The sequence below is a fragment of the Giraffa tippelskirchi genome, chromosome 5 (assembly GCF_054371585.1).
Source record: "Giraffa tippelskirchi isolate mGirTip1 chromosome 5, T2T-mGirTip1v1.2.pri, whole genome shotgun sequence".
Taxonomy (NCBI): Eukaryota; Metazoa; Chordata; class Mammalia; order Artiodactyla; family Giraffidae; genus Giraffa; species Giraffa tippelskirchi.
The window spans coordinates 156,597,339-156,621,515 of NC_137279.1; the positions used below are offsets into that span (position 1 = coordinate 156,597,339).

The 24,177-nt window shown below is 41.6% G+C and overlaps 1 protein-coding gene and 1 long non-coding RNA gene across 3 annotated transcripts in view; one reads left to right on the forward strand and one right to left on the reverse strand.

Moving 5' to 3' along the window:
- The window catches only part of LOC145505005 (uncharacterized), a 35,693-nt gene extending 31,262 nt beyond the window's left edge, over window positions 1–4,431 (forward strand). The window contains exons 2-3 of the long non-coding RNA XR_014052701.1: window positions 246–3,152; window positions 3,300–4,431. This is a non-coding gene — a long non-coding RNA (uncharacterized LOC145505005). The remainder of the gene's footprint in view (window positions 1–245; window positions 3,153–3,299) is intronic.
- Window positions 1–24,177, reverse strand: part of ROR1 (receptor tyrosine kinase like orphan receptor 1) — a 450,818-nt gene that overhangs the window by 138,003 nt on the left and 288,638 nt on the right. The window lies entirely within an intron of this gene.

Consider the following 24,177-nt stretch of genomic DNA (forward strand, 5'->3'; position numbering starts at 1 on the left):
TTGTTCCTGCTTTTTGGTTTTTTGACCATGAGGCAGGTGGGATCTTAGCTCCCTGACCAGGGATCGAACCTGAACACCCTGCATGGAAGGCAAAGTCTTAACCACTTGACTGCAACAGACGTCCCAGGAACTGAATTTTTAAATTTAAGTTAAATAGCCACAAGTGCCTAAGTGTATGGCAGCACAGGCAGAGCACAGTAAATTTGTTGAATTTAATAGAGTTTTATTGACAACTTGTTTTTCAGATATCTAACTGGCTAATTTATGCTAAAGCCTTTGACTGTGTGGATCACAAGGAACTGTGGAATATTCTTAATGAGATGAGAATACCAGACCACTTACCTGCCTCCAGAGAGACCTGTATGCAGGACAAGAAGCAACGGTTACAACTCAACATGGAACAATGGACTGGTTCAAAACTGGGAAAGAAGTACGTAAAGGCTGCATATTGTCAACCTGTTTATGTAACATATATGTAGAGTACATCTTGTGAAATGCCCAGCTGGATGAAGCACAAGCTGGAATCAAGATTTTCGGGAGAAATATCAACCACCTCAGATATGCAGATGATAACACTTTAATAGCAGAAAGTGAAGAGGATCTAAAGAGTCTCTTGATGAAGGTGAAAGAGGAGAGTGAAAAAGCTGGCTTAGAACTCAACATTCAAAAACCGAAGACCATGGCATCTGGTCCTATCTCTTCATGGCAAATAGATGGGGAAAATGTGGAAACAGTGTCAAATTTCATTTTCTTGGGCTCCAAAATCACCACAGATGGTGACTGCAATCATGAAATTAAAAAATAATGACAAACCTAGACGGTGTATTAAAAAGCAGAGACATCCCTTTGTTGACAAAGGTCCGTATAGTCAAAGCTATTGTTTTTCCAGTAGTCAGGTATGAATATGAAAGTTGGGCCATAAAGAAGGCTGAGCACTGAAGAATTGAAGCTTTTGAACTGTGGTGCTGGAGAAGACTCTTGAGAGTCCCTTGGACTGCAAGGAGATCAAATCAGCCAATCCTAGAGGAAATCAACCCTGAATATTCATTGGAAGGACTGATGTTAAAGCTGAAGCTCTAACACTTCGGCCACTTCATGTGAAGAGCTGACTCATTAGAAAAGACCTTGATGCCGGGAATGATTGAGGGCAAGAGGAAAAGAGGGCAACAGAGGATGAGATGGTTGGATGGCATCACTGACTCAATGGGCATGAGTTTGAGCAAATTGTGGGATATGGTGATGGACAGGGAGGCCTGGCATGCTGCAGTCCATGGTGTTGCAAAGAGTTCGGCAAGACTTAGTGACTGAACAACAACAACTGGCTAATTTAACCACTCAGATGACTGTAAATGCTTTCATAAAGGCCGACAATAAATCATTCATTATTGGCTTTAATTTTCCACAAAAAATTGAGTAGAGATGTTGTCAAAGTCTGGGCAGCTCCACAGGAATGAGTCATGCATGTGAATGGTATTTATCATGTGTTCCTAATGTATGAGGTGTGGTCAGAGAGTAGAAACTAGTTTACAGGCGGTTTTCTGGAGCTATTAGAATGGCTTTACAATTCTATTGGAAACCTAAAGAATGGAAAACTATGCACTCTCTGTAGAAAAGAAACATAGAAATAGCTGTCACACAACAATGCCAATATAAGCATAGTGATTAATACTTCACTGGGCAGATTCTGGAATTTGATTGTGTTGGAATCCAGTGTCTGCCCCCACTATCCTGGGTGACTTTGGGCAAGTTACTTAGCTTTTTCTATACCTCAGTTTAACCAACTGAAAAACAGAAATAATGAAGAAGAATCTACCTGACAAAACTGTGAGAGGATTAAAATTAAATCAGGAGAGACTTGGAAGATATTTAAACTGGCTATGGCAAAGGTGAAAGTGAAGGTGTTAGTCACTCAGTCTTGTCCGACTCTCCATGGACTGTAGCCTGCCAGGCTCCTCTGTCCATGGAATTCTCGAGGCAAGAATACTGGAGCAGGTTGCCATTCCCTTCTCCAGGGGATCTTTCTGACCCAGGGACTGAACCCCAGTCTCCCACATTTCAGGCAGATTCTTTACCATCTGAGCCACCGGGGAAGTCCCATGGCAAAAGGTAAGCACTCAAAAATGTTAACCAATGTTCTATTATTTTTCTTTTTCTTTTTTTTAATGTGGACCGTTTTTATAGTCTTTATTGAATTTGTTACAGTATTGTTTCTCTTTTGTTTTGGTTTTTTGGCCACAAGGCATGTGAGATCCCAGCTCCACAGCCAGGGATGGGACCTGCACCCCCTTCAGTGGAAGACAAAGATTTAACCACTGGACTGCCAGGGAAGTCCCTCTGTTATTTTTATAATAACTTCTATATAATGCTTTTACCTTGTCTCCTGTTAACCTCTAATAATCCTGCAAAGTAGGAAAGGCACAGAAATCACAATGCCTGGCTGGAGATAAGGAGATGTCTCAGAGATTAGCTGATTGGCCCTGTGGTCACACAGTAAGTGGTACATTATACTCCAAGCTTCCAACACTAACAGCTTTGGGTCCTTAGACTCAGCCAAACGGCTAGACAAAGTCCAACTGTGTCAGCTGGTTAGTTCAGTAGTAAGAGCAAACAGACTCTAAGTCCTGCCATATGCCAGGGGCTTTACCTTAATATTTACCTGTCCAATAACCCCGCAAAGGAGGAACTGTTATAGCCGCTCAACAATGAGGAGACATAGGACCAGAGAGGTTAAGTGACTTGTCCAAGGCTACATAGCTGAGCCAAGGTCTGGTTCAGCTTTCCCTGGTTCTAAAACCTAGCACTTTCCACTCCATCAGATGCTTTGGCAACTTGAACTCCACTGAGGAGTGGGGATAGAATTCAAATTTCTTCCTTAAAGAAGAGCTGGGCTTTACACATTTCCACATACAGGCAGGGTTGTGATCTTCCCCTGCCTCCGGCCAGGGTTATCTGGTGAATGGGTCTAAGATTTTGCCACGTGTTCTGACTAGTGTTATGGTTTCCCTCCCAAAGCCAAGTAACTCACTTGACCTGATATGCCCTACAGGCCCTTCTCTTTGAGGCTACATCCTGTTTCCTGTCCTTTCAGGAGCACGGGTCCAGCTTTGAGTTGGAGGGGTATCTTCAGTGGCAAGAGGTGTACCATCTCTCAGGTACTCCCATTGCTTGGCTCTCCCTCCCAGATTTCTATCTACTTTAAATATCAAAGCCAGGAACTTAACAACTTCTTTTGCTTCCAAAGCCCAGTTACTTGGCATGATACACTCACAGACACACAGTTCTTCCATTTTTTCTTCTAGGAACATAGATCAGCCCAGAGACGGAGAGTACTGTAGCTGGATGGACTATTTCAACCATTCTCTGAAAAGTGAAAGTGTTGGTCGTTCAGTCGTGTCCAACTCTTTGTGACCCCATGGACTGTAGCCCATCAAGCTCCTCTGTCCATGGGATTCTCCAAGCAAACATACTGGAATGGGTAACCTTTCCCTTCTCCAGGGGATCTTCCTGACCCAGGAATCAAGCCCAGGTCTCCTGCATTGTAATCAGTCTGAGCCATCAGGGAAGCCAGTATTTTCTGAAGCTGTACTCAAATTTAATGAAAACAATTTAGTATGGGCTGATCCACCAGATGAAATCAACCCTCACAGGCTCTGAAACTGGAATACCTGAATTTACATCCTGGTTTTGCTGCTTATCAGCTGTGTGACTTTGGGCAAGTTATTTAACCTTTCTGTGCTTCAAGTTTTGTTATCTGTGAAATTAGGACAATAATTTTATCATTCTCATAGGGGTACTATGAGGATTAAATTAATTACACACAGTGTTTTGAACAAGGTCTGGCACACAGCAAGCAGCATATGAAAGTTTCTGTTATTGTCAGGAATTTTTTTTTTCTTTTTCTCACGAATAACTTATACTCAAAAATGGGGGATGATTATCTAGCCAACTGATTAGTTTCCGGACTGAGTTCAGTCCTGAGTTTACAGAACAGGAGATCTGAGAGGTGAGGCCACCTGTCTGAAGTCATATAACTAGCACATTGTTGGTAAGAGTAGTTAATTTGTCTGTGCAGCTCTAAATCATATTTACCTAAAAACAAAAACAAGGGTTATAAGGCATCTTGAAATCAGTGTACTAACTGGTTCAAGCAGCATGTTTCCAGGAAGAACAAAGGAAATGTAAACAAATCTTTGTGTTCACTTAACAAAGGAGCCTTGCCATAAACACAGGGAATTTCGTTTTAAGTTTTTACTAATAAAGAATAATGTTCGGTTTATTTGCCATCTGTAGCTGCTCACTTAGTAAGTAAAACAAGCAAATGGTCTGGTCCTCAGTTTGGCAAAGACTGGAAGCATCAGAACAACATTTGGCTGAAACAACACAAAAGCACTTTGTGACCGGAATAAAATAAAATAAAAACGCATGTCTAAATCATTGCTATTACCCGTGTTGTTAACAAGACCCTGGCTGTAATCCATTCTCTTCCCAGAACTAGCTGGATCCTCCTGGAGCAAGCTCCTGGGCCACGCAAAGGGACCCATTTTCTGTTCTACACCCAGCACTTGTGGCTACTGCAGGTTTTAGACTAGTCATTTCTTTCAGAGAACACTTCAACCCCTCAGTGAAAATAGCCCAGGGCAGAGGAAATCTGTAAACTGCATCTGATATCAGTTCTGCTGCTAGCTAGCTGTCAGGCAGTCACTCACCTTCCTGGGCTTTGATGTCATGATCTACCACATGGGCTTGCGAGGTCTGTACCTCCTGGAATAGTGTCTACTTCCACAAGGGCAGCTACAGAAGCACTGGATGGCAATGTGGACTAAGAATGTCACTGGCCATAACAGTAAACAAAAGACGTTGTGGCCATCAAGCCAACAGCCACTGCAGCCACATCCCCGTGCCCCATCCTCACCAACAGCACACTCTAAGGTGATTCAGGAAGGAGGTAAAAACAAAATACTTGCCCTAAATAGTTAAGGTGCATACCAAAGGAATACCTTCATCAAGCCCAGACTCTTGCATCTTCTCATATATAGAAAAACACTAAATTCATTAATTTGATATATCTAATCTTTCTTTAATTAGCAGTAATCTTTTGATGTTCTTACTACCTGGTCTTTTTTGTTCATTTGGTTTTGGGGGACTTTTTTAAAATAAGTAATTGGATTTTATTTTATTTATTTTTTTGTTGTGCCATGTGGCATGTGGGATCTTAGTTCACCAACAGGGAATTAAACTTGCATCCCCTGTATTGGAAGCACATGGTCTTAACCACTGGACCACCAGGGTAGTCCCATGGGCTTTTTTGGGTAAAGCTCCTATATATCCTGGCCGCTCCTACATCTCTTCAGAACTGTCCCCAGAGCTATCTAAGAAGCTGTATCCCAAGCTTAAGTCCTCAGTAAGTTAACCAAATAAAATATAATTCTCAGTTTTTAGGGTGTTCATTTTTTTTCAGTTGACAGCAGACGGCTGATACTGACTGAATTTGAATGCCAGACAAAGAAATTTGGCTTCTACATTTAAACCTGGCTATTAATACTGTTAAAAAAGAGAAAATAGGTCCAAAGTGGACTCACTTGAAGTAAGTCATGTTACCGAACTGAGACTTAATACTTAACTTAATTACAGTTTTAACCGCTTCCAGGAGTAGACTCTTTTTATTTCTTTTTATTTTTAAAATTTTTATTGGAGTATAGTTGATTTAAAATGTGTTAGCTTCAGCTGTACAGCAAAATGAATCAGCTATACATATATCCACTCTTTTTTAGATTCTTTTCTCATATAGGCCATTACAGAATATTGAGGAGAGTTCCTGATGCTATACTGCTGCTGCTAAGTCGCTTCAGTCTTGTCCGACTCTATGTGACCCCATAGACAGCAGCCCACCAGGCTCCGCCATCCCTGGGATTCTCCAGGCAAGAATACTGGAGTGGGTTGCCATTTCCTTCTCCAGTGCATGAACAGGAAAAGTGAAAGTGAAGTCGCTCAGTCATGTCTGACTCTTAGCAACCCCATGGACTACAGCCTACCAGGCTCTTCCGTCCATGGGATTTTCCAGGCAAGAGTACTGGAGTGGGGTGCCATTGCCTCCTGCAGCAGCTGAATGGAAAAAGATGCTATACAGTAGATCCTAATTAGTTATCTATTTTACTTATAGTATGTGTATATGTCAATCCCAATCTCCCAGTTTATCCCTTCCTCCTACCCGCTCTGATAATCATAAGTTTGCTTTCCACATCTGTGACTCTTTCTCCTTTGTATAAGTTCATTTGCACCATTCTTTTTTAGATTCCACAAATAAGCAATATCATATGACATTTATCTTTCTCTGGCTGATTTCCTTCAGTCAGTATGACAGTCTCTACGTCCATGCATGTTGCTGAAAAATGGCATTATTTTGCTCTTTTTTATGGCTGAGTAATATTCCATTGTATATATGTACCACTCCTTCTTGGGATCAGAATGGCCATCACCAAAAAATCTAGAAACAATAAGTGTTGGAGAGGGTATGGAGAAAAGGGAAGCTCCCCGTACACTGTGGGTGGGAATATAAATTGGCGTATCCACTATGGAGAAAATATGGAGATTTCTTAAAAAAAAAACAACTTAAAATAGAGCTTTAGGCTGTGTACTTTTTTCAGTCTTTCACTCTTGGGCATATATCTGTGGAAAACCTTAATTCAAAAAGATACATGCACCCCAGTGTTCAATGAAGCACTGTTTAAATTGCCAAGACACAGAAGCAATCTAAAGCAACCATCAACAGGAGTGGATTCTTAAACCAGTCAGTCTGAAAATAGCTGGTCAGCACTAGTGAGGTAATATGCCTGATAGATCTTTGCTGTCCCCTAAAGGAAAGTGACCTTGCCATAAACAATCTACTCTGCTAGGAACAACCCTGTCCTGCCCCTTTCTACCTGTAAAAGTCTTGCACAGTTTTGTGCAGTTCTTCGAAACTCCTTTCTATCTGCTAGACGGGATGCTGCCCAATTTATGAACTGTTGAATAAAGCCAATAAGATTTTAAAAATGTGTCCACTTCAATTTTGTTTTCTAACAAATATTTTTTTTAGTGGCTTGATTCAATATCTGTGACAATGTGTGTTTGAACTGCGTAAACTTTCTCATCTTTCTTTCCCTTCTTTTGTAGATGACAAAGGCTGAAATGGCAGAGTGGTAAGTGGGAGGTAGGGCATAATCTGGTTTGAGAGACAAAAAATTCCATTTCTGCTGACTCCACCTCTAGCTCTGTGCCTCTGAATGAACTATGTCTCCCAGTGGTGGTCTAGTAATAATGATGATGGTGACAATGATACAATAATAATGATGATAATAGCCAACATTCTGAAAGAGATGGGAATACCAGACCACCTGACCTGTCTCTTGAGAAACCTGTATGCAGGTCAGGAAGCAACAATTAGAACTGGACATGGAACAACAGACTGGTCCCAAATAGGAAAAGGAGTACATCAAGGCTGTATATTGTCACCCTGCTTATTTAACTTACATGCAGAGTACATCATGAGAAACGCTGGGCTGGAAGAAGCACAAGCTGGAATCAAGATTGCTGGGAGAAATATCAATAACCTCAGATATGCAGATGACACCACCCTTATGGCAGAAAGTGAAGAGGAACTAAAGGGCCTCTTGATGAAAATGAAAGAAGAGAGTGAAAAAGTTGGCTTAAAGCTCAACATTCAGAAAACTAAGATCATGGCATCTGGTCCCATCACTTCATGGGAAATAGAGGAAACAGTGTCAGACTTTATTTTTCTGGGCTCCAAAATCACTGCAGATGGTGATTGCAGCCATGAAATTAAAAGACGCTTACTCCTTGGAAGGAAAGTTATGACCAACTTAGATTGCTTTGTCAACAAAGGTCGGTCTAGTCAAGGCTATGGTTTTTCCAGTAGTCATGTATGGATGTGCGAGTTGGACTGTGAAGAAAGCTGAGCACCAAAAAATTGATGCTTTTGAACTGTGGTATTGAAGAAGACTCTTGAGAGTCCCTTGGATTGTAAGAAGATCCAACCAGTCCATCCTAAAGGAGATCAGTCCTGGGTGTTCATTGAAAGGACTGATGTTGAAGCTGAAACTCCAATACTTTGGCCACCTCATGGGAAGAGTTGACTCATTGGAAAAGACCCTGATGCTGGGAAGGATTGGGGGCAGGAGGAGAAGGGGACGACAGAGGATGAGATGGTTGGATGGCATCACCGACTCGATGGACATGGGTTTGGGTAAACTCCAGGAGTTGGTGATGGACAGGGAGGCCTGGCGTGCTACGATTCATGGGGTGGCAAAGAGTAGGACACAACTGAGCAACTGAACTGAACGGAACTGAAAGGGTACTTATTAGCACGGCAGGTGTTGTTACAAATCACTATATTGTTCTCATCTTACACATAAGATATCTAAGGCATGGGGATGGTAAAAAAAAAAAAAAAGCAATCCACAGTGACAAAGCAAGTAGAAGTAACATTTAAAATAAATATTGACTCAGTGCAATCCTAACCTAAATCTTGGCAAGTTATTTTGTGGATATTGACATACTGACTTTAAAGTTTATGTTAGAAGCAAAAGACCTAGAATAGCCAACATAATACTGAAGGAGAAGAACAAAGTTGGGGGACTGACATTACCCAACTTCAAGGCTTGCTGTAAAGCTATGGTAATCAAGTCACTGTGGTATCAGTGAAAGAATAGACATTATAGACCCATGAAAGAAAATAGAGACCAGAAATAGAGGCCAGTTGACTCCTATGTGTAGTTAACTGATCTTTGACAAAGAAGCAAAGTCACTACAAAAGAGCAAAGATAGTTTTTCAACAAATAGTGCTGAAACAACTGGACATTCAGAAGCAAAAAATGAATCTAGACACAGATCTTACACCGTTCACAAAAATTAACTCAAAATGGATCATGGATCCAAACATAAAAAGCAACATTACAAAATTCCTGGAAGATAACATACAAGAAAACCCAGATGATCTGATCTTGAGTATGGAAATGACTTTTTAGATATGACAAAAAAGACATGATCTGTGAAATAAATAATTTATACACTAGACTTTATTAAAATTAAAAATGTCTGTTCTGCAAAAGACAATATCAACAGAATGAGAGGATAAGCCACAGATGAAGAAAACATTTGCAAAAGGCACATCTGATGAAATACTGTTATCCAAAATATACAATGAACTCTTAAAACTAGTGGTAAGAAAGCAACCCCAATAAAACATGGACCAAGATGTTTAAGGAGCTTCTCTGGTGGTTCAATCAGTTAAAGAATCCACCTGCAATGCAGGAGACCCAGGTTCAATCTCTAGATTGGGAAAACATCTTGGAGAAGGAAATGGCAACCCACTCCAGTGTTCTTGCCTGGGAAATCCCATGGACAGAGGACAGAGTAGCCTGGTGGGCTATTGTCCATAGGGTTGCAAGAGTTGGACAAAACGGCTCCACCACAACCACCACCAAGACTTGAAAAGACACCTCACCAAAGAAAAATTGCAAATAAGCATATGAAAAGATGTTCCACATAATATATCTTCAGGAAATGCAAATTAAAACAATAAGATATCACTATATACCCTTTGTATGTGTGCATGCTCAACTGTGTCTGACTCTTTGCGACCTCACTGACTGCAGCCCACCATTTAGCTCCTCTGTCCATGGGAGTTTCCAAGCAAGAATACTGGAATGGGTTGCCATTTCTTCCTCCAGGGGATCTTCCCAGCCCAGGGGTCAAACTCAAGTTTCTTGCATCTCCTGCATTGGCAGGCAGATTCTTTATCACTGAGCCACCTGAGTTTGTACCTAATTCTATTGTTGTTGATCTACTATTTGGCTTAAGAGCAGACAGCTGGATTCTCCTCTTGCTGCATTCAATCTGTTGTAATATATTGTTCTGGTTGAAGTATATGAGGAAAAGCTGGCTTCATACAGTTGGAGAAGAGAGGTACTTTTATAGCTTCTCAAATAATTTAGGGTATTATTATTTAGTATTGTACCAAAATTTGACCCATGGTAGCTTCTTTTTTTTGACATGTTTTTAATTGAAGTATAGTTGACTTACAATGGTTCAGGTGTACAGCAAAGTGATTCAGTTATATATATTCTTTTTCAGTTTTTTCCATTTCAATTCAGTTCAGTCCCTCAGTCGTGTCCAATTCTTTGTGACCCCATAAATCGCAGCACACCAGGCCTCCCTATCCATCACCAACTCCCGGAGTCTACCCAAACCCATGTCCATTGAATCAGTGATGCCATCCAACCATCTCATCCTTTGTCATCCCCTTCTCCTGCCCCCAATCCTTCCCAGCATCAGGGTCTTTTCCAATGAGTCAACTCTTCGCATGAGGTGGCCAAAGTATTGGAGTTTCAGCTTCGACATCAGTCCTTCCAATGAACACCCAGGACTGATCTCCTTTAGGATGGACTGGTTGGATCTTCTTGCAGTCCAAGGGACTCTCAACAGTCACAAAATATTGAATATAGTGTGTTGTGCTTGTAGTAAGTCTGTGTTGTTTATCTAGCTTATGTATAGTAATGTGTATATGTTAATACTAAACTTGTAATTTATCCCTCCTTCCTTTTGGTAATCATTAGTTTGTTTTCTATGTCTGTGAATCTATTTCTGTTTCATAAGTAAGTTCATTTTTTTTTTAGGTTCCACATACAAGTGATATCATATGATATTTGTTTTTCTCTGTTTGGCTTACTTCACTTAGTATAATAATCTCTAGATTCATCCATGTTGCTGCAAATGGCATTATTTCTTTCCTTTTTATGGATAAGTAATATTCCATTGTATATATATACTACATCTTTATCCATTCACCTGTCAGTGGACATTTAAATTTGTTTCCATGTTGGCTACTGTAAATAGCACTGCTATGAATATTGAGGTACATGTGTCTTTCTGAATTAGAGTTTTCATTTTGTTTGGATATAGGCCCAGGAGTGGAAATGCTGGATTATATGGTAACTCTAGTTTTTTAAGGAACCTTCAAAATGTTTTCCATAGTGGCTGCCCTATGGCATACATTCCCACCAACAGCATAGAAGGGTTCCCTTTTCTCTACATCCTCTCCAGCAGACAAATGGGAGTTTCTTAAAGATTAGTTGTAATGTGAAATCTAAAACCATACCAATGAACTTTTCATAATCTGTTATATTAAAGTGGATTGGTTTATCTTACAAATTTAATAGATATTTTATCCACTTAAGATTTTGCAACACCATGCACTGTTCATTTAGAAAACATTGGTTCTCTGAGTTATATAGATCTTCCAGATATGAACACATTTATCAAGTAATATAGAAACATCACATCTATTACTATCACCATCTATCTCATTAATAAAAACTGCTAAGCTCAATGTAGTGGCTAAAATTTTTCCTAGTTTTAAATTTTTGCTGGAAAGCTCAAATTTTATTATTGGCAACTAATACTATCTTCCAGTAGTCACGTATGGATGTGAAAGTTGGACCAGAAAGAAAGCTGAGCATCAAAGAATTGATGCTTTTCAACTGTGGTGTTGGAGAAGACTCTTGAGAGTCCTTTGGACTGCAAGGAGATCAAATCAGTCCGTCCTAAAGGAAAACAGTCCTGACTATTCATTGGAAGAACTGATGCTGAAGCTGAAGCTCCAATACTTTGGCCACCTGATGTGAAGAACTGACTCATTAGAAAAGACCCTGATGCTGGGAAAGACTGAAGGCAGGAGGAAAAGGGGATGACAGAGGAAGAGATAGTTGGATATCATCACCAACTCGATGGACATGAGTTTGAGCAAGCTTTGGGAGTTGGTGATGGACAGGGAAGCCTTGCGTGCTGCAGTCCATGGGGTCACAAAGAGTCAGACATGACTGAGTGACTGAACTGAACTGAATACTATCTTCTGTTTCCTTCAAGTGTCAGACTTGTTTTGTTTATTGTCAGGAATAACTAACCACAGTTTGTCAATCATTCTTTCAAGTAATAAAATGCTTTTCTCTGTGACAACCACAGTACTTCACCAGTCAGCACGAGTGCTAATGATTACTTCCCATTTCACCATACAGAATATTAAAAAAGATATATACTTCATGGGTCAAGAATTAATAACTTTTGCTGCTTCATCAAAGATATTCTTAAGTGTGATTGGCTTTCTTTTTTTAAACTGAAGTACAGATGATGTACAACATTATGTAAGTTCAGTTCAGTTCAGTCGCTCAGTCGTGTCTGACTCTTTGTGACCCCATGAACCGCGGCACACCAGGCCTCCCTCTCCATCACCAACTCCCGGAGTCTACCCAAACCCATGTCCATCGAGTTGGTGATGCCATCCAGCCATCTCATCCTCTGTCGTCCCCTTCTCCTCCTGCCCCCAATCCTTCCCTACAGGTATACAATACAGTGATTCACAATTTTGGCTTTTCTTTTTTTTTAAAAAAAAAAAAAACTACACATGTACGGTGGGAGAGAATACAGTAACTTCTAGTACAATTTGGTACAGTGTATTACCACTGTTTCGATTCATGCTAAGCCCCCAGAAATTTTACCTACCATGATTTCTACACAGTCAGGGTGGGTAAGCTGCAGTTCAGTGAACTTAAAGACGTATCCTAGACCTAGCCCGGGTGATAAAAGGTAAAGCCAGAGTTTGGACTCTAAGCTTGGTGTTCTTTCCAGTCCACCTCACAGCTACCCTCTGCCGCTTTTCTGGGTCTTGAACCAGTGTGAGGCTCTCAGAACAAAATGGTTTAGTTTAGTCCCCTAATGCTATAAGCTAGGCTTGCATGGTCTGCTTTCTATTTCTGAATAAGCAGCTTGGGATTTGGGGGCAATCCTAAGTGATTTGGGGCTTCCCTGGTGGCTCCGAAGGTAAAGAATCCGCCTTCAATGCAGAAGACCTGGGTTTGATAGATCCCCTGGAGAAGGGAATGACTACCCACTCTAGTATTCTTGCCTGGAGAATTCCATAGACAGAGGAACCTGGAGGGTTGCAGTCCATAGGGTCGCAAAGAGTTGGACACAACTAATCGACTAACACACAGACACACACACTAAGTGGTTTTGGTGGGTTTGGGCAAAAGTTGGGGAATCTGAATTTAAAAAGCATATTTATATTTTTTATAATGTAAGAAAAGAAAATGCCAGTATTCTTTCAGTGCCACCATTTCCTCCATTACCCACAGAAGGTGATGATCATGGCTAACATTTTTCTGAGCATTTACAAGGTGCCAGGTACCATTCTCAACACCTTGTACATATTAACTTACTTAATTTTGAAAACAGTCCTGAGGTAAACCCTATTCTTACCTTTTTTTTCCCCACAGATAAGGAAATGAGATACAGAGAGGCTCAGTAATTACCAAGAGTCTTGCAGCTAGAAAGTGGCAGAGCCAGGACCCAAACCCAGACCTTTGGACACAAGAGACCATACTATTAGCCAATGCACTGCTTCCCAATAATGCCACACTGTAGTCTTTCATTGTCTCGTATCACCCCTGATCAGGACTGTGGAATATTCTTGCCCTTTTTATGAGTCCATCCAGAATGAGAAAATGCCCACTAGTACTGAGAACAACTAATCACTACTAGTTACTTATGACGTAACTAGAAGTTATCATGGAGAAGGAGCTTTTTAAGTAAACCACAGGCACCGTTCATCTTGATGCTTAATCAACTTAAAAAGTGAACTATGAGAAAAAAGAAGTTAGTTTATGAGCTCTCTGGGAACTGAGACTCTTATTTCCTCCTTTTTGTATTCCCCCCAGCACTCCATGTGTTATATGGTTAACTTCGTAGGCATTTAATAAATGCTGGTTGATTAAGTAAATGGAAGGCTCAAGTGTATTCCGGACAAATGAGCTTTGGAGACACCCCATTTATTACTCACCCGTTTGACAAGACGTCACATCCACAAATCCCTCCCAACATTTATTACTTAATTTTCAATGTGCCCTCCCATTCTCCCTAGGGAAGGAGGCAGGGCCAAGAGCTATATTGCCATTTTGACAGGTGAGAGAAACCCAGATACAGAAAGTTTAACAGCCCTTTGCCATGGCAACCCAGTTAGCCAGCCAGGGAGCCAGTAACAATTAGGCTCAGGGCCTGGGTCTCAGTACCAAAGAGGCACATGCCAAATTCTAGCTCCCCACAGGACCGATCCTTTTCAGAAGAGGAAGGAGGTTCCCAACATGAAATAAAATGCTTAGCTAAACATAAAGGAAGGCTGCCAAACACAGTTAGGTCATCACATTCGACTTTGAGAGAACATTCTGTTCATGCTATCAACCTGCACTCACTTTCAGCACACTTCACCATAAATATTTCTGACTCACTATCTCAGGAAATATTTTTTTATCTTAATAAACTCAATGCAAAACATAATCTAAATCGGCTTGCACATTCTTGAGTCGGAGCCACAAGCTGCATTTAATAAAAATCAGTGGAAATAGCAAGGGACTTCTGAATAACCACAGTTTGTTATCTGACGTGGGGCTGCTGGGAAGTTCCCAACACAAGGGAAGCAGGAGGTCGGTAAACTGAAGGTATGGAGAGAGCCCGAGACCACTGGATGACCCCACTTGCTGGATCTTAGTTTCCACTGAAGAGCCTCCTTGGAGGTGCTATTCGTGATAATAAACTGCAGCATGATAATAAAGAACGTGGCTCTGAAGGTGGACTGCACATTCCCACGTCAGTACTTCCTCTCACCTGCTGTTGTTTAACCTCGCTGAGTCTCAGTTTCCTCAACTGTAAAATGGGGCTAGTAACTTTTGTTACCCTAAAGTGTTGTGGGAATTAAATGAGATCATCCTTCTTTGGAACATGAAAAGCATTCATTATAGGGAGCTAAAGCCAGAGATTCTCAACCCTCCAGAACATCACTATCGCCTGAGGAATAATCATGAAAGAAATTCCATGGCACCTAGGTCTCAGCCCTAGCAATTTACATTTAGTTGATCTTGGGTGGAGTCCACATATATGCATTTTTTAGATGCTACTCAAATGATTCTCCTCAGCAGTGAACGTAGAACACTTGGCTAGAGTAGTTACAGCTATCTGACTACTGATCCTTGCTGGGCTTCCTGCTAAGCCCTGTTTTTACGGATTAAAGATCTCCAGAAAGATTCTCTACTATTGATACATCCCTCATTGTTCCAAAGAAAGCAGCCCTGAGCCACTAAGCATGTTGCCTAAGTTATTGATCAAGAGTGAAACCACAGTTCCAAACAAGACATCTGCCTCTAACTGGCCAGTCTTCAAGCCTGTCTCCAGTCAAGTACAGAGACGACTCAATGAAGATAAACATTTTCTGGCTGAATCAAGCTGCTGAAGATCAGGGTACATGATGGCTTAAAAACAAAACAAAACAAAAACAAAAAATGTCCCCACAATCCCAACACTCTGGCGTAACACTCACATTTTCTTAAAAGTTAAAGTACTAATGCTTCAAGCTGAGCTCAGGCTTGTGACCTATGAATGGGTTTAAAGAGTGTCTGTAGCTACAGTTAACCAGGTACCTTTAAAAAGCAAAAGCAGTAGGTTGGGGCATTATCTCAGAATAAAAAAGAGGAGTCTAAGTGAAATAAGTTAAACTTACAACAAACAAAAAGAGTATCCATAGCACCAAAGATAACAAGCAGTCAATGAAGGGGGAGGCAGACATCAGAAATGGTTCTGCAAACGTGCACTCAGAGCAAACCTCCTATAAATCTGGACTAATGGAAAAGATGCCGTCTTTATAGGTCCTTCCTTCGGAAGCACAGAAAGTGCACCTAGCAATTCAAAAAAGTTTTAAAAAACTTTGCTACTACCAAGAGGTTTGTTTTAAAGAGTAGTTCTTTTTTTTTTTTACAAGTAGGCCAATTGTATGTAAATAGACTCTTAAAAGCTCAGGAAAACTACTTTTTCCTCTGAAGTAGTTAAGATCTACAAAGAACAAGTGGCTGGCCTCCAGCCTTGAGATGACTTTGTGTTCCGGCTATAATTAATAAAGGTAGGAGGAGAGGGGAAATAAACATACATTGAACACTGCTTCTATCAGGCCTTTACAAACATTAGTATACTTTATCCTTTCCAGACCCCTGTCATATCTACAGGTTTTTCTAGCCTCATCCTAAGGAAGACACCCAAGGCTTACGGAGGTTTTAGCATAACTAGGTCAGGGCTGTCCGAGACTGGACTCTTGTATCCTGACTCTTCCTTCTGCCCCTACTCCCAACATGCCCCATCTCAATTTACTGTTTTATACCCTAGTGTCACTGGGCTTCCCTGGTGGCTAATATGGTAAAGAATCTGCCTGCAATGCTTGAAATCCAGGTTCGATCCCTGGCTAGGGAAGATCTCCTGGAGAAGGAAATGGCTACCTGCTCCAGTATTCTTGCCTGGAGAATTCCATAGACAGAGAAACTTGGCAGGCTACAGTCCATGGGGTCACAAAGAGCGACAAACACACACATACACCCTAGTGTCACCAAGAACTTCTTCCATTAACACCTCACTTGAATCCATCTGGATGGTACCCCCTTGTCTGGCAAAGATGCTGTGGTCTTCACCTGCCCTGTTACTCCTGGAGCAGGTTATCTACTGAGATCATTGGCCACTGCTAACAGGGTTGCTCTAGTGACTTTTTTCCTAGTTGTAAACTTCTATGGATTTCATGGTTTATTGGACCACCCATTCTATTTTACCACAATGTCTGCCATTTTATCATTTGAGGGTATCGTTTTGTTACTTCACATTGATCCCGTGTGCATCTTTTGTTCACATTAAGAAATAATAAGAACCCTTTGAAATGATGAACAGAAACACTATCATCATCAGGACTATGACTTGATTTTGACATGATCAATCTCTTCGAACTGAAATTCACAAGGACACAAGGTTTCTGGCTTGAGGAATGGTCTCTGCTTCTTAGAGCAATATTCCTAATCTTGTTCCTAACTCCCTAGGTCTCTATCCATCCCAACTTTAAAATGGTGAAAAAAAAATTTAACTACTCACCCCCACCCCCATTTTCAGCTGAATGCTAGGATGATAAATAAATTCATGAGCCTAAGAATTCTTCAGGTACAGGGTAGATCTACATTCTAAGACATTACTAGCAGCTTTCCCCCAATCCTACAAAATCACACCAAGTAATACCAGCAAAACCACGAGCTGTACCTTGTTTCATTATAACATTGCTCTTGTTGTTTAGTTGCTCAGTTGTGTCTGACTCTTTGTGACCCCATGGGTGATAGCTTGCCAGGCTCCTCTGGCCAAGGGATTTCCCACGCAAGAATACTGGAGAGGGGTTGCCATTTCCTCCTCCAGGGGATCTTCTCGACCCAGGGATTGAACCCATGTCCCTTGTATTGGCAGGCAGATTCTTTACCACTGAGGGAAGCCCAAGGCTCTAACTTAAAAACAACAAAAAGCAAAGCTTTTGACTCTTGGACTCGGGCACTGCATGCCACACTGAAACCTGAAAACTGCCTTGTCTCCCTTTATGGTTGAACTATGAACCTTTGTAAAATGCTGACGGACCTTTGCTATAGCAGGACAGGATGAGAGGGTCCACATAATGAACTTTAAAATGACTGGAGATAGTATCTAGAAGGCCAGGCCCGAGATATGTTTCTGGTTTGGGTTGTGGCCAACACAAACGGAACACATCATAAGTCATCTCTGCAATTTTAATACCGTGGCTAGGAGACACCTCAGCATCAGCAGGATGTGTGACGCTTGCTATGGAAGCCTGTAGACGCTTCTACATCAGGCACAAGCAACAGTTGTGTGTTCAGCTCTGCTAGGGAGCTCTGTGTGAGGAAGAACCAAGCCATGTTAAGCACCTTCTGAGACTAAGTCCTCATGTGTGTTCACTGCACAGGCCTAATTCTGTAACAAGCAGTTTGGCCAGTCAAGAGAAATTCTCAAGCAGTCAATGGTTCAAAGTGGAGCCTCAGTGGTTTTCCAAATAAAAGTTTGCCATTCTGGCCAAGGAATTTCTCTTCCTATAGGGACCACACAGCTATACCCTCTCAGTCTCCTAAAGCCACATCTTGACTGAACAGGACTTGAATCCCTTTCTGTGTCAATCTAGCCTTCTAGCTCCACTCCATGAAGGCCAAAACCCCATCTCAAGCTATCCCAGAAAATAAACTTCAAGGAACATAAAAGGGCACACAAAACATTCTTCTCCCATCTCCATTCACTGTCCAGAATTTGTACTTCAAATTTTGAAGGCATCTTTTGACCTGACCACATCTCAGGTCTCCTGTTAGCAGGGCAACGCATCAGAGAAGTTCTTGTCACCCAAATATTCTCTGACTTGAATGGGATGGTTTTGCCCTTCAAGTTGGAACCCAATTCTTCAACAATTAGAGATTATTGGCTCCACTGCTTTTTCAAGAAACCAGAAAAGTACTAAGCCATCTAGAATGAAAACTGCAGTGGGTAATATTTTCTTAGTATTAACTGCAAGCGGCAACAATCAAACACACAAGATTGAACACTGGGGGTTGAACCAGGCTCTTTTCAGTGTTATAACCAACTTAAGTCTAGCACTGGTTTGCTCTAAATAGCTGCAGAAAATGCTTGATGACTAAATGAACCAAGGGACTTAGGTGCCTGTGTTCAAAGATCTCTCCTTCTGGCTATAGAATCAAACAGTGAAAGAAACAATCGTGATCAAGCATGATCTGAGTATGTTCATGGTGACAGAGGACCCCAGAAGGGGGAAACTTAACCTGCTTTCTGGGCCAGAGGAATCAGAGAAGTGCTTCTTAAGGAGATGACATTGAGTAGCAGATAAGATTTTTTTAAAAAGGAAGAGATATGGCTTCTGTCCTTCTGGAGCCTCTTAAGATCCTGAAGGAAAGAAAAGGGATCTCATTTGAAAGTACAAGTCAGAGTGAGCATAAAAGTTAAGCATGTGGTCAAGAAGGCTTCAGGAGAGAGGGGAGGTGAGATTAATATGGGCTGGCTGGGGGACTGTGTGGCAATGGCAGAGGGGCCCCGCAGTCCCCTGCCTTTTGTCAGGCAGAATGTACAAGAGCCAGAGCAGAGTGGATAGGAGAGAAACCCCAGATTTCCTGTCCTCTTGCTGGGAATGTGCAGGCATTTAGAGGAGGGAAGGAGTCCAGAGGAGAAAACAGAAGAAAAATTAGCAAACACTTATTACACATCTGTGTAGGCACTGGGGTGGTACTTGTCCCATCTTTTCTGGACTTCACAGAGTACTGATGGAAAAGAAACTGATAAAAATAATCAGAAGGGGAAGATGCAAGAAAAAAATATTTCTGCTCTGGAGGGGGTGAGCACATCTAACTATATAAGTCAGGGAAGGCTTGCGAGAGGAGGGGGTCACGCTCGAGCTGGGCCTTGATGGAGAGCAGAGGCTGGGAGCCAGAGAAAGCAAGGCTGGGGAGAGAGGGAGGGAGTGAGGGCAGTGGGCAAGAGCCATAGAGCTGTTGGGGACACGCAAGACACCGGCATTGACGCCCCTCCCAGCATGTCCCACATGCATCTGCTGCTACAGTGTAGTTCCTTCAGCTTCCTCACTTCCCCGTGTTCCTTAGTGGGGTCATCACTGAAACAAGGAAGTTCTTCCTTCTGCAGGATTGCCCTGCACATGACATGGTGTTTACCAACATAGGCCCTTGCCCAATAAATGTCAACAGCATCCCCTAATCATCAGGACAACGAAAAACAGCACCCACATATCCAACCACACTGAGGGTGCTTGAAGCATCTTTATATCATGGAACCATCATGTTAACAAATACCTCTCCAAGTCCCTCCTCTCCTGATACTCCTATAGCTCAGCTAAGGGGAAAACCTTTGTTCAGAACTGGGCTTCCTGAAGTGTGAGCTGACCCAGCAGGGCAGGGAACATAAGTCAGTGAGGAGCTGGGATGGGGAGGGGGTTTTCCCGGGGTCTCAATTTTGTATCCCTATTTCTTCCTCCATAAACAGACACCACCTCAGATCCAGGAAAAAGCAGACACAAGATGACGGATTTCCATCAGAGATGGATGGGAAGGATGACCCCAATAGTTGAGTATTTAGCTCTCCCTTCTATTTCTTTACTTTTAAAAATAATGCTTCAGTGTACACCTTTATGCTTAAATACTTTCCCCTTTTGTATTATTTCCTTAAGTTACACTTCTAGAAATGTCCATTCTTTCTTGGTAGGGCCCAAATGTGAGGTTTCTGTCTATTCCTCCAGAGTGCCTAACAGGACCCAGCAATAAGAATATCATGATCAAATGACAGACTCACCCTGCCCACTTGCTCAGACTAACTCCTAAGCCACACATTCACAATTATCAAACATTGTGAGTGACTGTGACTAGGAATGGCAAAGTAGATGGAAAGGATGTAACTGTCAGAGAGGCAGAAGCCAGTAGTTGCCAGAAAACCACGGCTCCCTACTCAAACGCAAGCTCCTTGAGGCCAGGGATAAATGATTGATTTCCTTTCACCTCTCCTATATGTGAAGAAGTAGAAGGCAGAGATGCAGAAATGTGTGCAAATCCACTGACACTCCGCTCATTAAAAGGCAGTGTCTGTGTCTCCATTCCTTGTTCCTGGAGGGGCCTCTGTGACTGTTCTGATGAACAGGATGTTGCAGAAGTGCCACATGTGAGCGACTTCTGAGGCTAGATTAGAAAAGGCTACACAGCCTCTGTTAGTCTCTCTTGGCACAGTTCCTCTTCAAGCCTTCAAGCACCATGTAAGAAGTCCAGTTACTCTGAGGCCACCATGTGGAGAGTTCATGGAGAGAGAGAAAGAGTCGCCCTTAGAGCCCCAGCTGTTTCAACCACCAGCTGTCTGAATCCTCTCAGACCAGACACTAGATATGTCAATGACGAAGCCTTCAAGATAACCCCAACCCCAGCTACACCTGACTGCAACCACATGAGACCCTGAGCAAGAACCAGAGCTAGAGCCCAGTCAACTTACAGAATCGTTATTAACAAGTGACAATTGTTTGAAGCCATTAAGTTTGGATTGGTTTGTTACCCAGTAATAGACAACTGACAAATAGTCTCACTTGAAATTCTAAGGAGTGAAATAAATTATCCAGAATAGCAGACATTGATGGAAGACATGCCTTGTGACACAGTCTGGGTTAGGAAGGTCAGGTAATGATTCAGCCACAGCTCCTGCTTTCAAGGGGCTTCCAAGGGAGATAGGAGATGGACACAGATTATTACAGATATTTAAAAAGAGAGCAACGAGAGGCACAGAGAACAGTATACTCTGAGAGAATTCTGGATGAATTCGCTCTGATGATGGACTAGCAAAGGTAGCCAGGTGTCCTTCAGATGAGAAACCCCATGGAATGAAGTGAAAATAAGCATAAGAATTTTAATCCTACCACACAGTTAAGTTATTGAACATAGAAAGCATGACTCCATGACTTGCCATAGAACAGGAGCTTTTGAACTATGTATTTGTTGGCTGGATATATATGGACAGTACTAGGGGGCCAGCTAGAAAGGATGGAAGGCATTAGGGGGCCAGCCTAGAAAGAGTACTGGCTGGTTTAAGAACTAGAGGTCCAGGGATCAAGTACTGGCTGTGTGACTTTGGGCAAATCACTTCACATCTATAGTCTTCAGTTTCCCCATCTGTCTAATGAGAGGATAGGACTAAGAGATCTCTGAGGTTTGTTCCCAAATCAAAGCTTCCAGGGGGCACAAAAGAGGAAGTATGAACATTCACCTATTTGTTCACTAGGTCATCTCTGTAATCAAACAAACACACATGCTTGAGAGAGTCAACCTATGTCTGTTAAGACTTTGCATGTAGTAGAAGCTAGCTCAAGCTAATTTAAGAGGGTGAGGAGGGACTGATGAGGTGGATGGGGAATTTAACACAGGATGCAAGAGTTTTTAAGGCATTATGGCAAGGCATCCAGAGGAACAGGAACCAGGGCTGGAAAGCTGCTGGGAACCAGGTCAAGACACTCCCTCCCACTCCCAATCTCTGATTTTCTCTATGAGTCTGCTTAAATCTCCTCTCTTCTGCAAACCAACTTTCTTGGCTTTTCGACACACAACACAGATCCATTGCATGGCCCCCACATTAATCTCAGGGCACTACCAGCAACTCATAAACACTGACTGGTTGTCTCTGAATTCCAATTCCAAATTCTCAGGAAAGAGACTCTGGCTGGCTCAATGTGGTTAGGGCATCTCCTTCCCCTAATCCAATCAACTCTCCCCAAAGAGGTAGGGTTATAGAACATAAACATGACTGCTGAAGACCCATCTTAGTGAGTCCAGGGAGCAGTTAATAGATAATGGGGCAGTTACTCTCAAGTAGGCAGCCTCCTTCAGAGCTGTCTATTACAAAATTCAAGAAAATGAAAGAACTATTGTGCAGATTATCAATAAGGATGAAAATTCTCTAACTTAAGCTCCTTCTTCATGTGCACTGAAATCCTCTCCAAAACCACTTCAGAAACTGACCAATTTCATGGAAAAACAGTTACTTTCCACTCTCACCCAGGCCCTGTATAATTATCATTGTTTTCTAGCACATTTAGGATGAACCCTGTGAACATTAAAGCAATGCCAGCTCACAAAGAGACCTTCAAACTCAGGGTTGCCAGGGCCTCCTTTCTTGCCACTTTATTAAATGAAGTGACTTGAAAAACGTAAACAAATGCCTCCTCTGAACTCCGCACCAATTACTACAAGCTATTGAGGGGCTTGCGTATCACTTTAGAAGCCACTCTGTTTGTGGACAGTCCAGCAAGAGAACTAAGTCAAACCATTAGGGAGATTCTACAGAAAGGTAGCTGCCCCAAGATTAATGCTTTTCAAAAAAGGAAAAGCAGTTATTTTTTTGACATTTTGACAATCGCTTTCAGATCTGGTTCTTATTAGTCCCATTTTTGCCTTTAAAAGGTTTTCTTGGGTTTTTTTTCTTCCTTACTGAAAATATCAGGAAATTTAGAACAGAAACTTACAATAAAACATGTCCCCTGACCCTCTGATCTATCAATCTTTTATATAAACAAAAATACTTAGAGAAGCCTGGAAGAAGGCATTTCTTGGGAGTTACCTGATGTTAGCTTCTGTATTGATCATTACCTTGCAATTGCTTTGGGGGAAATGTAGAACAGAGAGAACAGGAGAAGGCAGAGAATGAGTGTGCAAAAGTGTATGCATGTGTATACATGGCTGTGTGCAAAAGAGAGAAAATGAGAACTCAGTAACTCATTTTAGCTATAAATGCTTTAAAATCTTACAGATGCCAACAGGACACCCTCTTGCATAGTTTTTCTCCAATCCTTTCATTTTTGTAAGCTATGCTATTCACAAATGAGATATTCAAACACCAGTTCTGAAATAAAAATGTGCATACCACCAGTGGAAAAGCAAACAAAAGCAGCTAATGTACTGTAGCTAAAAAAATTTTCAAACAAAGTGGCAGTAATTTACTGCCCTTGCTCTTAGCTGGACCCCATGAACATAATCAGAACCTCCAGGACTGATGGGAAAGTATGATTTACAGTAAGTCTCAAGATAATAAAAGAAAATGAAAAAGCAAATTGTGCATGAACATGAAAGCTGTATTTCTTCTACTTTCAGCAACTGAATCAAATTTCCAGCCAGAATTTCAGAGTGAAACTTAGAAGTCCCTCAAGAAGCAAATTATGAGCCAAGCAGCATTCACACTCGGACACCGCCCCAGCATGCCTGAATGACCTAATTAATATGTGGAGATGACAACGACTGGGAAGATGCACACCACACCATGGGCCTGTGTAGCTGTAAAGGGGTAAGCAGCCCTAGGTTTGAGTTCTGACTGTGTTGCTTGCTGTCAAATGTCCCTAGGTAAATGTACCTCCCAGCACTATTAATACCTGCTGCCTCAGATTGTTATGTGGATTAAATGATATAAAGTATATAAAGCTCTTGGGAAAGTGTTCAGCACATGTTAGTTTCAATAAACTCTGTTATAAATTATAACTACTACCCTTTGTTAAATGAGTTAGTATAGTTAAAGAACTTAGAATAGTACCTGATACACAATAAAGTATTTATATAGGTAAGTGCCAATATTTATTAATATATAATAAAACCTCAATGAATCAGCATGTTTAGATAATGGGGTGACAAAGTTAATTTATTTTCATCTTAAAAACTTCCTCCTCTTCAGTGTTCCAAGTTGTTG